This window comes from Dipodomys spectabilis, unplaced genomic scaffold (assembly GCF_019054845.1).
Source record: "Dipodomys spectabilis isolate Male_0828 unplaced genomic scaffold, ASM1905484v1 ptg000214l, whole genome shotgun sequence".
NCBI classification, from domain to species: domain Eukaryota; kingdom Metazoa; phylum Chordata; class Mammalia; order Rodentia; family Heteromyidae; genus Dipodomys; species Dipodomys spectabilis.
Genome location: NW_024870891.1, coordinates 2774630 through 2791425, shown reverse-complemented (window position 1 = coordinate 2791425; position 16796 = coordinate 2774630).

Sequence of the window (16796 nt, the reverse complement as noted above, 5' to 3'; positions counted from 1 at the left end):
AAATGTCATAGGGAATAAACCCATGTATGTAAATAGATCTCATATATGAATATTATTTATCAGTGCTGGGGATTGAATTCAGGCCCTGGAGACTGGGCTGAAATTGTTGTATTCAATGATAGTGAGCTTCTTCTGCCCCACAGTGACACAGAATTGCCCAGGCCCTGAGTTCAAATTCCAGGTCTTCCAGAAAAATGGTGCAAATTCCAAGCCAGGGCCTTAATTTTTTTTGACCAGGCCTGGAGCTTGAACTCAGCTCGTGGCAACTCTGTCTCAACTTCTATCATCCTAGGCTGGGGTGCAGCCTCTGGACCCACAGCCCATCCTAAGACCCTATGACCCGAGTTCAAATCTTGGGACTCGGAAAAAAAAAAAAAAGTAGAAGTGCTGGGAAGGTGGGTCAGTAATAGAGTGATTAGCTTGCATGCACAAGGCCCTGGGTTTGATTCCTCAGCACCACATAAGCAGAAAAAAGGTGGAGGTAGTGGTATGGCTCAAGTGGTAGAGCGATAGTCTTGAGCTGAATAGTTGATGGACAGCACCCAGATTCAGAGTTCTGGGCCCAATACCGAAAAAAAAAAGAAGAACAAAGAGTGGGGGTGAAAAAGGAGAAGGATACAACTGAGAAGTTCCAGAAGGCGGTTTTACATAGTTTATTCCTTTGCATTGCAACCATCCTGCTTCTAAATGACAGGGCCCAGAAAGTGTACATGACCTTGTACTGCTGAAGTTTGGTGGACTATCATGGAAGCCATAGCCAAAACCAGCAACCTAGGCCCGGGATGCGAATCTCTGGACTGCCACCTACGAATGGTGGGAGATCCTAAGAAATACATTCCGATATACATCCATACGAATGGAATGTTGTAAAGTAACAATTACATTAGTAGTGTATGATTATATTACAAAATTATGCACAATAATTATAATTTTCAATTAATACTTTGTTATGTATTCAACCACCATTCTTAAATAAAGGAAGGAATAATTTATCGATAAGTGGTAGTAATATAGTATATAAAATCAAATAATATACAGATATCCTTGTCTTGTTTTATACATACATGCATATATATATATATCTGTTTCTACATTTGTCATTCCTGGGGCTCAGTGGTAGAGTGCTTGCCTAGTACATACAAAGCCCTGGGTTCGATTCCTCTCTACTGTGTGCACAGAAACATCCAGAAGTCATGCTGTTACTCAAACAGCCGAGCACTAGCTTAGCATAAAAGCTTAGGGACTGTGTCTAGACTCTTACTCAAGACCCAGGAATGGCATAAAAAAAAGATAGACTGTTCTGACTGCAACTATATAAGGATAACACTGCAAATACCTCATCACAGAGCAAGCTGGGAGTCTGAAGCTGATGGTTGGCATCTAACCTGACTTAGCCAGAGGTTAACAGCTGCAACCCAGTACCATGGAACCAGACACTGCTGGCTCACCCTTAGCTGCTCGGGGGATGAGATCAGACACTGGTAGGTTGAAAACTCAGCCCTGGCAGGAAGTCTGCCACACTATAAGCTGTGCCTCAAAGTGGTAGAGATGTAGGCTTGAGGAAAAGATCTCAGGACAGTACCTCCAACCTATGAGTGCAATCCCCGAGGCTGATGACCCTATCCACAAAAATGACCTTTCTAAACCGTTAGATGTGAACTTGTGTGGTTTGTGACATGTATCTGAAAGAATGGTGATACTGATGAAAGCACCCTAATTCTAATGACAGTTTGTGGGATACAGCTATGTGATGAGTCCTTCCAGGGGTGCTAGGTCGTTCATGGGGTACTGTGTGCTGAATCCTTCACAGGGTCCTATATACTGAGTCCTTCATGAGTTTTATTGGTTCATCTGGTCCTTATAAGAGCTACAGAAGTAAGATAATTGTGCAGAGGCTCATATATGTCCCCAAGGCAGGGCCGAATTTATGTGTACACCGAGCTCTAGTGACTTGTCTCCTGCAGACAATTGTTTTGGTTTAGTTTTCTCCATCATGAACCTTGAACTCAGAGCCTAGTTGCTGACTTTCTTCTTGGGCTCATGGCTAACGTTCTACCATGTGGAGCCTAGGACATCTTTGCAGGAAAGTGTCAAGGCTTAGGTGTCTTTAGCTGAGGTCTATCATCCTGCCTGCTCAGGATGCTGAAGATCTTGGTTCAAAATTATCCCAGATCATGGTCCAAAGCCAGCCTGGGCAGGCAATTCCTTGAGATGGTTATTTCCAATAAACTACCAGAAAGCCTAAAGGGGTGCTGTAGCTCAAGTGGTAGAGCACTACACATGAGCTGAAGATGTCAGAGGCAGCACCCAGGCCGAGACTTCAACTCCTCCAACTTACAAGAAAAGAAAGAAAGAAACCAGAAGTGGAGCACTGGGAAATTTTCTTAGAGGTAGACTGCTTTGCATGTGTGAAACCCAGGGTTAAATTCACAGTACCACATCCCAAGGGAAAAAAAAGCCTGAAGTGGCTGTGTGGCTCAATTGGTAGAGTGCTGTCCTTGTACAGGAGAAAAACTCAAAGTGGTTAGGAACTGAGTTCAAGCACCATGACTGGTGTATGCACACACACACACACACACACACACACACACACACACACACAGAGGCACCGTTGCCAATAATGAAGGACTCTTGAATTAGTGGTAGCAGTGTGTTTCAACACTGAAACATAGGCTTACAAAGACAGGATGAGTGCAGAGAACATTGCCTGCCACGGGAGATGGCACAAATGAAGATTTCCTGTCAAAACAGAGCACTGGGAGGAAAGATAGCTTGTGGTGTAGAGCACATGGACAGCAAAGATGACGCTGAGAGGGGGTTGAGTGGACAGAGCCTAATTTACTGTAGAGCACATGGGCAGCAAAGATGGCACTGGGAAAGAGTAGAGTGAGCAGAGCCAAATTTACTGTAGAGCACGTGGGCAGCCAAGATGGCGCTGAGAGAGAGTAGATTGGGCAGAGCCCAATTGATCTTCGGATCAGTGCCTAATCAGCCCGTGAAGGCTCAGGTTAATGATAGGGGGTGACCTTGACAGTGATTGGTTCGTCTTCCACCCTTGCCATGCCACCCGCCCTTTTTGGCTTTAAAAAGGGCTGCTCTCTGTTAATAAAAGAGTTTTTTCTTTTTTGTTTAATTTAATTTAATTTTTTTGTGAACATACTGTACAGAGGGGTTACAATTACATTGGCAGCATAATGCGTACATTTCTTATCAAGCATTGCAGCCACCTCTTTGTTTACCCTTCACATCCCTTCCTAGCCTCCGCCCCAATCTCCCCCCTCCCCCCCCCCCACGCACCAACGTTATAAAGCTCGTTTTCGACATGACAACTTGTACTTCTCATTGTTGCAACAGGTCCACCTGTAACCTTAAAAGACTTGTTTTTCCCCATCTCCTCCACAAGTTATACTGACATCAAATATAGTGAAAACAGGGGTTATACTGTGGGGGAGGGACATACAAAGCAACAAAGAGATAATCTTATAAATGCATTAGAAACAAATGCATGAAAGAAAAAAACATTAAAATACATATCTAAGGGTTCATTTTTCTAACATCATATTATCTGACCTTTTCTGCTTGACTCATACATATACTAGATATTGCAAATAAGGGAAACCATGGGACCTATGTTTCTTTGGGCCTGGCTTACTTCACTTAATATAATTTTTTCCAAGCCTTTCCATTTCGTAACAAATGGGGCAATGTCATTCTTTCTGCTGGAGGCATAGAATTCCATTGTGTATATATACCACATTTTCTTGATCCATTCATCTACTGAGGGGCATCTAGGTTGGTTCCATATCTTAGCTATGGTAAATAATGCTGCAATAAACATAGTTGTGCTGGTAGCTTTAGTGTGCTCTTGTTTGTAAACATTTGGGTAAATGCCCAAAAGTGGGATTGCTGGGTCATAGGGGAGCTCTACGTGAAGTCTTTTGAGGAACCTCCATACTGCTTTCAAAAGTGGTTGAACAAGTTTACATTCCCACCAACAATGAAGTAATGTTCCCTTCTGTCCACATCCGCTCCAGCATCTGTTGTTGTTAGAGTTCTTGATTTTTGCCATTCTAACTGGAGTGAGGTGGTATCTCAATGTTGTTTTGACTTGCATTTCTTTTATGGCTAGGGATGTTGAGCATTTCTTCATGTGTCTATTGGCCATCCTTCTTTCTTCTTCAGAGAAGTTTCTCTTCAAGTCTTTAGCCCACTTATTTATTGGGCAGTTGTTTCTTCGAAGATTTGTTGTTGGGGGATTTAATTTTTTGAGTTCCAAGTTTATTTTAGATATGAGACCGTTTTCTGTTGTATGGCTAGTGAAGATCTTCTCCCAATCCGTGGGCTTTCTGTTGATCTTGCTAGCTATGTCCTTTGCCATGCAGAAGCTCTGCAACTTCATGCAATCCCATTTGTCCAAACTTTCTTTGATTTGTTGTGTTTCCGGTCTCTATTCAGAAAACCCTCTTTGCAGATGACATGATCTTGTATTTAAAGAATCCCATAGACTCCACTCCCAAATTACTCAAGCTGATTCAAAACTTTGGCAAAGTAGCAGGGTATAAAATTAACCCCCCAAAATCAATGGCTTTTCTGTATGTCAACAATTAGAAAAGTGTGGCTGAAATTAGGAAAGCAACTCCATTTGTAATAGCCCCACAAAAAATAAAATACCTAGGAATTAACTTAACCGAAAAGTGAAGGACCTCTATGATGAAAACTTTAAAATCTTGAAAAAGAACTTAGAAAATAGCCAAACCCTCCCATGCTCCTGGATTGGAAAGATTAACATCGTGGAAATGGCAATACTTCCCAAGGCTATCTACAAATTCATCGCAATACCTCTCAAAATTCCAACCTCATTCTTCAAGGAAATAGAAGAGGCAATCCAAAAATTTATATGGAACATAAAACACCCCAAATAGCAAAAACGCTCCTCAACAGAAAGAACACTCCTGGAGGAATATCAATACCAAATTTCTAACTCTACTCTAAAGCCATAGTAATCAAAACAGCTTGGTACTGGCATAAGAACAGATATCAGGACCAATGGAATAGAATTGAAACCCAGAAATGAACCTACAGACCTATAGCCAACTAATCTTCGATAAGGGAGCTAAAACAATAGAATGGAAGAAAGACAGCCTCTTCAGTAAATGGTGCTGGCAAAATTGGTTAACTACTTGTAGAAAACTAAAGCTAGATCCTTATATATCACCCTGCACCAGAATCAACTCCAAATGGATCAAAGACCTGGAAATCAAAGCAGACACTCTGAAAACATTACAGGATGGAATAAAAGAGTTTTTCTACCTGCTGGATTTGGCTCCCCGCTGTGTCTGATTGTCTCCTGGGCTGAGGGAGGCTGGGGAATGGGCGAGCGCCACACTTACCTTTCCTAGTACCCCTTCCGTCTTTTGTGGGACGGACGAAGACCCAACATTGGGGTAATAAGAGGCCTTTTTGTCCTGACCTTCAGAGCCTGCCCACACATATCCTCACTAATTGCCCCACATGAATTGTTTGTTACAGAGCTGTACAGGAGTGTGGCTTTTTCTCTGCCTGTTCCAACAATGAGGCAGACTTTCTCCAGCAGCCTGGGGTATGAAGAACCCCTCAGGCTACACTGGGAACATTGAGGGGTGCCAAGGAACATGCACCATCTTGAAAGTACTCTCTGTGCTATGAAATCTTTCTATTCAAAGCAAATTTCTTATCTGGGTGCCTTTCTTCATAGAGAATCTGGATGTTCACCGATACAAATACATGGATACATTCACAGACACATGGAGCTACTGGCTCTTTTTTTTGTGGCAAGTCCTGAGGCTTGAACTGTGAGCCTAGATATTTTCCCTGAGCATCTTTTGCTCAAGGAAGCATTTTATTGTGTCTTAAACCATGATTACCCTAGGATGGGTGCAGCTTTTACACCCACAGATGATTCAGGTATCCTAGGACCCAAGTTCAACTCCCAGTTCTTGCAAAAAAACAAAAACAAAAAAAAACAAAACAAAAAACCAAAAACCCCCATCAAACCAACAAAAACGGAGGAGGAAAAGACCAGGAAGTTTTATACAATAGTTTTACCTTTGATTCCTTAGTACTGTGACCCTCCTGGGTCTCAATTACTTGGCTTGAAAATTGTACATGACCTTGCATGGTCGCAGGCTGGAGGCTGTCAGTGAAGCCTGAGTCCAACCCAGACACCTAGGCCCTGAGTTCAATCCCGGGACTGCACACGGCTGAAGATCTAGGAAACTTGTTCCTATCTATAGGAATACAAATACAATGTTTGAAATGTACTAATTAAATTACAAATTAGCTAGTCATTCCAGTATATGATTGTAAGCAATAAATATAGGTCATTGATTAATTAATACTTTATTAAGTCTCCTACTGTGATTAATTAATGGAGGTATAATTTTATACAAAATAATTGGTAATAATATAATATATAAAAATAAGATACAGACATCACTCAATAACTGGCCCGTACTGCGACCACGTGAGGCAGGATAGACTTGCCGAGTGGTACTAATTGGATGAAGGACCCACTAAGTTCCCCATAGCAGGAGTGAGACAAAACCTGAGTGAGCTTCTACCTGATATTATAGACCGAGTCCAACAGAGTGTTCACCGCAAGTCACCAGCAGGGGACCTCCGAGATCAGTTTGTAAAGCTACTGGTTTTGGAAGGGATGAATGCAGACCACCACACAGCCTGCATGGGATTGAGAGAGTGTTCCCTGAGCACATGGGTGGTGGCCTCCCAGGATGTGGAACACAACAGCCTCAGGCCCAATCACTATCTTTACCTTTACAGGCTCAGACATCTGCAGGCTTTTACCCAGGCTCTGGCATCCCAGGGCCAAGGAACCCCAAGGCCATCAGTGAGAGGGACTTGTTTTAAATGCCGACAGGAGGTCTCCTTTAAGCGGGACTGTTCAAAACAATCCCCCCTGCCCTCCACCCATTGCCAACCAGCCCGGGAGGTCCAAACCACTCCCTACACCCTGCCAAAGGTGCAGGAAGGGATACCATTGGAAAAAGGATTGTCGATCCAAATTTGATTTAGATAGGAAGCCTTTAAGCTAGGGGAGGGGCATCCTCCAGCCCCGTTAGCTCAAGGAGGATCCCCCTCTGCTGTAAGGCCCAGGCAGCCTCATGGCAGGACGACCCAGGCCCATTGGACCATCCCCCTGAGGGAAGGACTCCACCCTAAAATGAGTATTTTCATAGGTGTAAAGCAGTTTCACTGCCTAATTGACGTGAGGGCATATTGAACCATACTCAGGGAGGAGGAAGTTCCCTAGGACTGGAAGCTTGCACACGGGCCCCTGATATTGGGTGTAGGGGGCAAATCCCAGTCCAAAGAGTCAGTCGCCCTTATGAAATGGACTAGCTTAGATGGAGAGCAGGGAAAGATATGCCCTTTAGTGACAAAAAACCTCACCGCCAATTTACTAGGGCAAGACATGCTAAGACAAATGGATGCTGTGGTCACTACAGACCATCGAGCATCCTATGATGATATCCTGGATGGAGTAAAATCACAAAGACTTAAACAGGATCTAGAGGGAGTTAAGAAAAAGAATTTTTTAAATTTCATAAGTACAGAGAAGAACATAAGGAACCCACTTGGGTGCACCCCCAATCCTAAAGGCAATTGTCCCCCAAGTACCTCCCATTAGGTGGAAACCTAGAAGCCCTATTTGGGTGGAGCAGTGGCCATTGACCTAACCTAAACTTGTAGCACGCCACTTTTTGGTGGAGGAACAGATAAAACTTGGGCACATACTTCCTTCTGTGAGTCCTTGGAACTCACCTGTATATTTGTTATCCGAAAAGCATCCGGGCTTAGTTCATGCTCCAAGATCTACATGAGGTAACTGAAAGGATAGAGCTAGTAGGAATTCCCTAAGAGGAATGCCCTGGACTCCTGCTTCAGAATATACCTTGGTTGTAATTGATATTAAAGAAAGTTGTTTTTTTTTTGATCCCCTTGCATCTGGATGACTGCAAGAAATTTGCCTTCTCCATCCCTTCTCTTAATTTTTTCCCATCCTGATCGGGGGTTTGAACGGACGTTGCTGCCACAGGGAATGGCCAATAGCCTGGCCTTTTGCTAACAATACTTGGCCACACTTTTAGGGACTGTGCTGGGTTCAGACACCTCCCTTGCTTATGCCTACATGGATGACATAATTCTGGGGCACCAAGACCTGGGCCGCCTGGAGGGCCTTCTAGCCCAGGTTCTCACCATATTAAAAAAGGGTGTTTTTACCATAGCCCTAAATAAAATTCAAATGGTACCTCCTTTTAAGGTGTTCGCATCCCACCTTACCTTGACTCAGGCCTGCCCCCTTAAGCCTTTGCTGGATATTCCAGCATCTCTGTCCCTAACCCAACTTCAAAGTCTTTTAGGGGAAATAAATTGGCTGTTTCCATGGGTTCCCATCCCTAAAATAGTCTTGTGCCCTTATTCACCCGACTAAAAGACAGGACACCCCAAGAAGTTATTATAATTACAAGCAGCCATCGGGCAATATTTTTACAGTTCCAAAGAGCCCTAGATGAACTTTCCCTGAAAAGGTATTCTATTCTTAAGCCCATTTCCCTCTCGTTGTTTGCAGGTGTTACATTGATTTCTGCAGTTTTAAGTCAAAGGAGGGGAGCCATTAGAGTGGGTTCACACTCCCCTTGGGGGCACACCTCAGGTGTACTCTCAGGCAGACCAACTTGCCGATGCTATTGTCAAGGGAAGGACCCAAACCCAAAGGCATTATGGCCTTGACCCTCACTCCATTGTTTTTCCTTTTCGGATGGCAGACGTTGAGTGTTCACTTGAGCCAATGCTCAACTTGCTCTCTCCCTGGAAGGGTTTCTAGGTCAAATTGACTGCCATTATGGGTCATCTAAATGGACCGTCATGTTATGGTGACTTCCCCTCATAATGCCTTCTCTATTTTCTCCTACACCTATTCCTGGCGCTTTTCATGTTTTTACTGATGGAGGTAAAACAGGCTCTGCATATGCAGCCTTTGAGGAGGAGCAAAAGACCCCAAGCCAACAAAGATTTCAACCTTGTCAAGGGTCAGCACAATAAAAAGAAATGTTTGCTGTAATTATGGTCCTTCGGGACATTCAAAAACCCCTTGATTTGTATTCTGATAGTTTATATGATTAACTTGCTCCCTCATATTCCCCAGGCACATATTAAGCTGGATGGAAACCCTGTTTTCCCATTTTGGACACCCTTAATTGCCTATTAGATGGACGGGGAGCCCCTATTCATATTCAACATTTGAGAGGGCATTCAAAACTTCCTGGGTTTTTATCCATGGGCAATAATTGGACAGACCAGTTAGCTACTGGCCCACAAGCTTTAATGTCACAAGAGGCCACCCGTTTACATGATTTAACCCACAATAATTGGAGAGGTTTTCAACATAGATTTCCTCAGATTCCTGTAAAGGACCTCAAAAGAATAGTACATACCCGTAAAACATGCCAGCCCTTCTTAAAAGAACCCCCCCTACAACCACCAGGGGTAAATCCCAGAGGCCTCAAACCCAATGTCCTCTGGCAAACTGATGTGACTCATTTTCCAGCCTTTGGTAAGCTTAAATATATATTTGTTTCTATAGATACCTATTCAGGAGCATGTTGGGCTACAGCACATACAGGAGAAAGAACTAAACATTCAGAAGCACATTTTCTTCAATGCTTTGCTACCTTGGGTCTACTAGCACAAGTTAAAACTATAATGGACATTGTTTTGTTAGTAAAGCAATGTCATAGTTCTTTGACAGATGGCATATTACTCATACAGAAATCCCTATAATCTCCAAGGCCAAGTAATTATAGAAATAAGTGGGAGTTAACCCCCATATATAGTTACAGATAGCTTTCTTTACCATTAACATTTTAAATTTTTCAAAAGGTGCAATTGAATCCAGGCTTTAGAAGCACTGGGGACAACTAAATCCTAAGCCCCAAGTGAAAGTCAGGTGGAAGGACCCCCTGACACAACAATGGAGCAGACCTGACCCCCTAGTTACCATGGGCAGGGGATTCAGATATGTTTTTCCCATAGGAGAGACAGCCCCCATTTGGATCCCAGTCAGGAACTTTAAGTTTTACCCATTTCTTCTATACAGGAAGAAGCCCAAGGATAAACTAACCAACAAGGAAAGTAAAATGGCTATGCTGGTCGAGGCTTGTGTTTAAAAGAGGGAAAGCTAAAAAGATAATTACTGACCATCTCCAAGGGCAATCAGCCCTTGAGAAGCTCTTGCGTTCTTTAACAATTGCGGATGGTGATACTCCAGCTGTTGGCTGTCCTGACTCTCCTAGTCCTGGCAATGGCGCTACGGAATCCACATCAACCTCAATGACTGACCTGGCCAGTGATCAAATGGAGAAATCATCAACTGCACCAATAGAGAAGCTGTCCCTTCGACCTGGTGGCCTGGGCTTCATTTTGACATCTTTGACCTGGCTAGAGGATCCTGGGATGTTGGAGATTGAGACCCCCTTTACCAAGGATGGCCTGAGTGTGGGGGCCCACGAGGATGCACTGTGCCTCATATGTGGTACCCCCAATATCCATGCTGCTCCCATGCTTTAAAGAGGTCAACCTTATAAGATAGTGACTTTATATATGTCCCAGAAGTAATCGAACTGCTTCGGACATTTCTAACTGTGGTGGGGCTGACGTTTATTAACTTTACTGAGGAGGGAAAAAGGATAACTAACTGGGAGATGAGCAGGATGTGGGGGTTGCGGTTATATCGAAAAGGGTGGAGCCCAAGAGATCCAACGCATGGCTCTCCGTGTCTATTATGATAAGCTCAGTGCTGAAGATTACTCCATATTTTAGGTGAACCACGGAAAGAGGAGGTGCCAATTGGGCAAACCTCATAAGAGGTGCCCTGACCTGAACCTCAGCAAAGAGGTGGGTTTGCCATTATAAAAGGGGGAATCTGTAGGGCACATGGACAGCAAAGGTGGCGATGAGAGGCAGTTGAGTGGGCAGAGTCGGAGTTGTTTATGTTAAAATCTGACTGTGTACCACAACCAGGCAAAGTGACGTCTGTAGTTGAATAGCTAGAAAGACAGCAGAGAAAGTCAAGAAAGCTTAGGTGCATGATAGGGTGACCTCTACAGTGATTGGTTGGTTCCTTTTCTTCCCCTTCCATGCCACGCGGTTTTTTGCTTTAAAAATTGCTTGCTGCATGGTGATAAACGAGTTCCTGCTTGACTTGACTCCCTGCTGCATCTGACTGTGTCCGGGGATACGGGAGGCTGGCGAATGGGCTAGCAGCACACTTACCTTTCCATGGACCCCATTCATTTTCCGCGGGACAGATGAAGATCAAACAGGTAGGAGGAGAACAAAGGAGGAAGCAACAGTGCTCAATAGGAAATGTACTCATTACTTTGTTAATGTAACTGTAACCCCTCTGTACAACATTTTTATAATAAAAAACATACATAAATAATGTAGTGCTCAAAGAAGCACTTTGGGGGTAAGGGAAGGATATCTGAATAACTGTACAAAATTCTACATTGCTTTTTTTTAATGTTCAGTATGGAACTGAATAAACATAAGTGCTTCCATTAAAAATTTTAAGTCATTGTCTTGAAATTGGAGCCAGTATTTCTGCCATTGAAGGGATTTGAGCTCATTTCCAGGTAACTCTTTTACTCTATTGGTGAAGGGGAAGCTCACTGTCCTTGAGGAAAAGAAATTCAAGCTAGAGTTCCTAGGGCCTGCATTGAGGCCCTGCAATGTAAAAAATATTTCTATACATGTGTAATATATGATATATATGTACATATGCATGCATATTATATATTGATTATTATAATTATTGATTTTGTATTTATTTTATTTTATTCATTTTATAGTTTATTGTATTTAGTATTATTATACACATAATATTTATTATGTTTTGTACATCTAGTATAAAATTATACACAATAAATCAGATCATTGACTTGTTATTCATTAATACTATATTAAATGTTGAAACATTTAATGATACATAATTAAATGGAGGCATTAGTCACAGTCATCACATATTTAGAGTCTCTCCCAAGTATGAGCTTTGTCTTAGTTATCTTTTGACAACTTACTATAGGGATTCCTTTAGATGATTTATACTCAGAAGCCTTTTCTTGAGGATAGGCAAGTTGCGGGATAAAATTTTAAGAGTGGGGCTGGAAATGTGGCTTAGTGGTATAGAGCTTGCTCAGCATGCATGAATGCCAGGGTTTGAATCCTCAGTGCCACATACTCAGAAAAACCCAGAAGCTGTGGAGTGGCTCAAGTGATAGAGTGATAGCCTTGAGAAAAAGAAGCTCAGAGACAGTACCCAGGCCCTTAGATCAAGCCCAGGACTGGCAAAAACAATAGGCCAGTTGCTGGTGGGGAATTCTTGGAACCCTAGCTTCTCAGGAGACTGAGATCTGAAGACCACAGTTCCAAGACAGCCTACACAAGGAAAGCCTGTTAGACTCTTATCTCCAATGAATCACCAAAAGACCTCACATGGCACTGTGGCTCAAGTAGTAGAGTGTTCGCCTTGAGCTGAAGGGTGCAGGGAGAGCACCCAGGCTTCAGTATAAGAAAAACAACTGGAAAAAGAGTGAGGGATAATCAAAGTACTTTTCCTATTTGCTAATTATGAGAACATTTTCTGGAAAATGAACATTAATATACACCAGAGTTGGAGTCAGGGCTCAAGGTTCAAGTATAGCAGATCCATATGCCCAGCCTCTCAGACTCTAACATTATAACCTTGTGTCCTACAGAGATCTGAAAGGTCCAATGTTGAAAGGCATAATATGCTCCCCAAGCCCTTTGTGATAAGCACTTGACTTATATTGTCAATGTCATTACAGTTCTGAACCTAGCACAGCACCACTAGCTCAGGCCCATAACTCTAGCTCAGGAGACTGAGGTCTCAGGATCACAGGGTGAAGCCAGCCAGGGTAGGAAAGTCTACGACACTCTGACTTCCACTTCTGAAAGGTCAGAAGTTCAAGAGCTTCCTGTGTGTTTCCCTTGGTGATGAGAGGTTACTTGCACTCTAAATGTTCTTAGAGTTCTCAAGCTATAGTAACAGGAAAGAAAAATTGTTGACCCATCCTGGGTTCAAATGAAGTTCTCAGGATCCAAGCCTTAGCCCTGTTAGCAGGAAGAACTCCAGTGTAACACTGATTTTGAAGGACAGAAAACAGTTTCAAAAGCCGAGCTAGGTGAAGAGACCTACGCCTGCAGGATTAGGAGGCAGAATGTACACACTCAACAGGGAAGTGAGCTGCAAAACCACTTTACTCATTCCAGGCATAGCCTGCAAAGAGGAAACCTCAAACATTTGTTAGAGTTACACCAGGGTCAGGCTTTTCTCAGCCTCTTCAAACAATGACTAATTAACATTTTTCCCTCAAGTGAAGGGAGCCTCAGTGTATCTTTAAGTTAATAATAGAAAGCCAGTTTCATGGGAGAGAGGGGAGGAACAGAGTAGAAAAACCCTTCTCTCTGATCTTAGGGAGTAGGTTTTTGACTCTCTGTCAGATTTGAAGGCCCTTCTTCTACCTCTTCCAGTCCATTCTCCTTCCTTCATTCTCCACATCATTAATGCAAATCCCCAGTCCAAGGAGAGGCAGGGCCCTTTCTCTACTATCTCCAAGCACCTGAGTTAGAACCTGGCTCTGCCCTCTTGGCTCTTCTGCTGCCTGAGAAGTGGGATAGGGACAGTCTTCCAGCTCTGTGGTGTGTGATGGCGATGTTGGTGGCCTAGAGCACTGCAGAAGGTCTCATGACTGGGAATTGTTTCCTTCTTTCCTCCTGATGTCTAAGACCAGATTCGCCTATCATCTATCTATCTATCTATCTATCTATCTATCTATCTATCTATCTATCTATCTATCTATCTATCTATCTATCTATCTATCTATCATCTACCTACCTACCTACCTACCTACCTAGTGAGCTAGCTATCTCATACTAAATCAGTTCTTACTTTTATAACATTCCATTTGTACGGATGTAACATCGGAATGCATTTCTTAAACCATCCCGCCATTTATTAATGGCAGTCCCAGGATTCGACCTCCAGGTCTAAGTTGCCGGTTTCGGCTATGGCTTCCCTAATAGCCCACCAAACATCAGCAATGCAAGGTCATGTGTACTTTCTGGGCCTTGTCATTTAGACCCAGGATGGTCACAATTCAAAGGAAAAAAAAAAGTTACACAGGTAGGAAGCCAGTTTCTACCTGAAAAATAATCAGGATAACTTAGGGCTGGGGGCATGACAAAGTGGTAAGACCCATTTAAGGGGCACAAAACATTCAATTCAAACTCTAGTATTAGGGGTAAAAAAAAGCTATGATTTAAATAATTAGAACAATTGTAATACTTGAGGATTTGAGTGGAGAAAAATCCATTAGAGAGATAGAATGAACCCACGTTCCAATGCTACTTTAGTGATAATGTTTAGTGGTACTTGAGACAAAACAGAGTTACCTTGCATATGAGCATGGATGTGCATTTGGGTGATGGAAATACTCTACTTACAGAGGTGTAAATTAGATTTTTTGGGTAGATTGTAGTTCTTGAACTAAGAGCCTGGGTGATGTCCTTGAGCTTTTTCTCTCAAGATTACCACTCTAATACTTTGAGCCACAGTTCCAATTCTGATTTTCTGTTGGTTGTTTGGAGATAAGAGGCTCATGGACTTTCCTGCCCAGGATGGCTTCAAACCATGTTCGTCAGATCTCATCCTCCTGAGTAACCAGGATTCCAGGCATGATCCGTCTATGTTTTTAATAATTCACTAATTTGTATAGTTACAGAAGTTATAAATTATCATTGTAACCTGTGTAATATATGTGTATGTATAGATCAATGCATACAGTTAGAAATATATTGACATATTTTTGCATCTACACTAGATTTATGAAATCATCCTTCATTATAAAATAAAATGGAAACAAATTTAATAAGGAGCAAAACAAAGGGAATTGTTACACGTTACTACTTGTTGAATGGAAGATGAATTGTGAGAATCAGTTTGGTAAAACCATCTCTACTTTAACAAAATGGATAATTGCTATTAATTTCAATCAACTTTGGTGGGGTGGAGTATTGGATGAGGGGGTGGGGGAGGCTGGGAACGGATGTGAAGGGTAAACAAAGGAGGAGGCTGCAATGCTTGATAAGAAATGTACTCATTATCTTGCCCATGTAATTGTAACTCCTCTGTACAGTATGTTCACAAAAAAATAAAATAAAATAAAAAATAAATAAAAAAGAAAAAAGTGTAGGGAAAAGTTATATAAAGATCCATTACACTTAAATCATGGTTTATTGAATGGAAATTCCCTTGTACAACTAGTTAAGATAATAAAAATATAATTAAAAACAATGGAGACATCTGATCTTAAACTGTGTTCTCTTAAACCATGAGTCAATATAATAGTTTCCTCCTCAGAAATTTTCTTTGCAGGTATTTTCCTCATAGTGACAGAAAAATGATCAATTCATTGAATATCAATACATCACATTGCACATCAGAAAGAGACACAATAAAAATCACAGTAAAAATGTTAGAATTCACCACATGATAAAATAACAGGTAGAATGTGCCAAATGCTAATTGTTTTTCCAAGTACTCTACCTATGGTATCTAATTTAATCCTCAGAATAATTCCATAAAGTGGAACTACTTACATTTTTAATTCTCAGATGATGATATTGAAGTCTTCAGAGTTGTAATTACTAGTACAACATTGCACACATGATAAGTGTTAGCCTGAGGTCCATCCCCGACTGTATCAATTAACCTCATTCTATTTTATGACTAAAATTCTAGGAAAAATTCCCAGAATTATTGTGTACACTCATGATATTTCAGTTTATCTTTGTTAGAAAATAGGGAACTGTAATATGAAAACTCGAAGTTCAGAATCAATGCATACCTCCCTGGTGAAAGGAACTGCTGAAGTATAACATTCTTGACTTCTAGGTCAAAATAGCAGAAATCATATTCTATCCCTTCACTCAACACTACACTGCCTGGGGACCCTAACTCTGTTTAACACTGTCTTACTGAAAGAATGGCCTCCCCAATTCCTGATGGAAACAGACTGCAGGTCTTATGGACCAATCATTTCCACATTGTAGCTCAACTAAGTTGTTTACCATTAGAAGTATTTTGATTGCTTTTTATACCCAACATTTTGAGACAAAGGTACTACTTTAAAATGCTATTAAAGCAAGACTGATATAAAAATCACCTTTGACCCCAGATAAATAATTTACCTTTCATGTACCCAAAAATGCAGTCTGACCTATTATTAATGTTAGGAATGAGAGGATAGAAAATCATAGACAACAAGGCCTAAGCATGAATTAAAGCCTCTCCAACTTGTGAATACAATTGGTTTAAAAAGACATTAAGGGCTGGGAAGGTGGCTCAGTGGAAGAGCGCTTGCCTTGCATGCATGAAGCCCTGGGTTCGATTCCTCAGCACCACATAAGCAAAAAGAAAAAAAACAGCAAGTGGTGCTGTGGCTCAAGTGGAAGAGCGCTAGCCTTGAACTGAAGAGCTGAGGGACAGCGCCCAGGCCCAGAGTTCAGGCCCCACTACCAGACTCCCCTACCCCCCAAAAAAAGACATCAATACTACTATATTTGTTCAAAATTTCTTATGATACTGAAGATTCAATTGTAAACTGTTAACACTTGAAAATAACTCATTTTCTTGGGAGTAGGAAACAAAACACAAG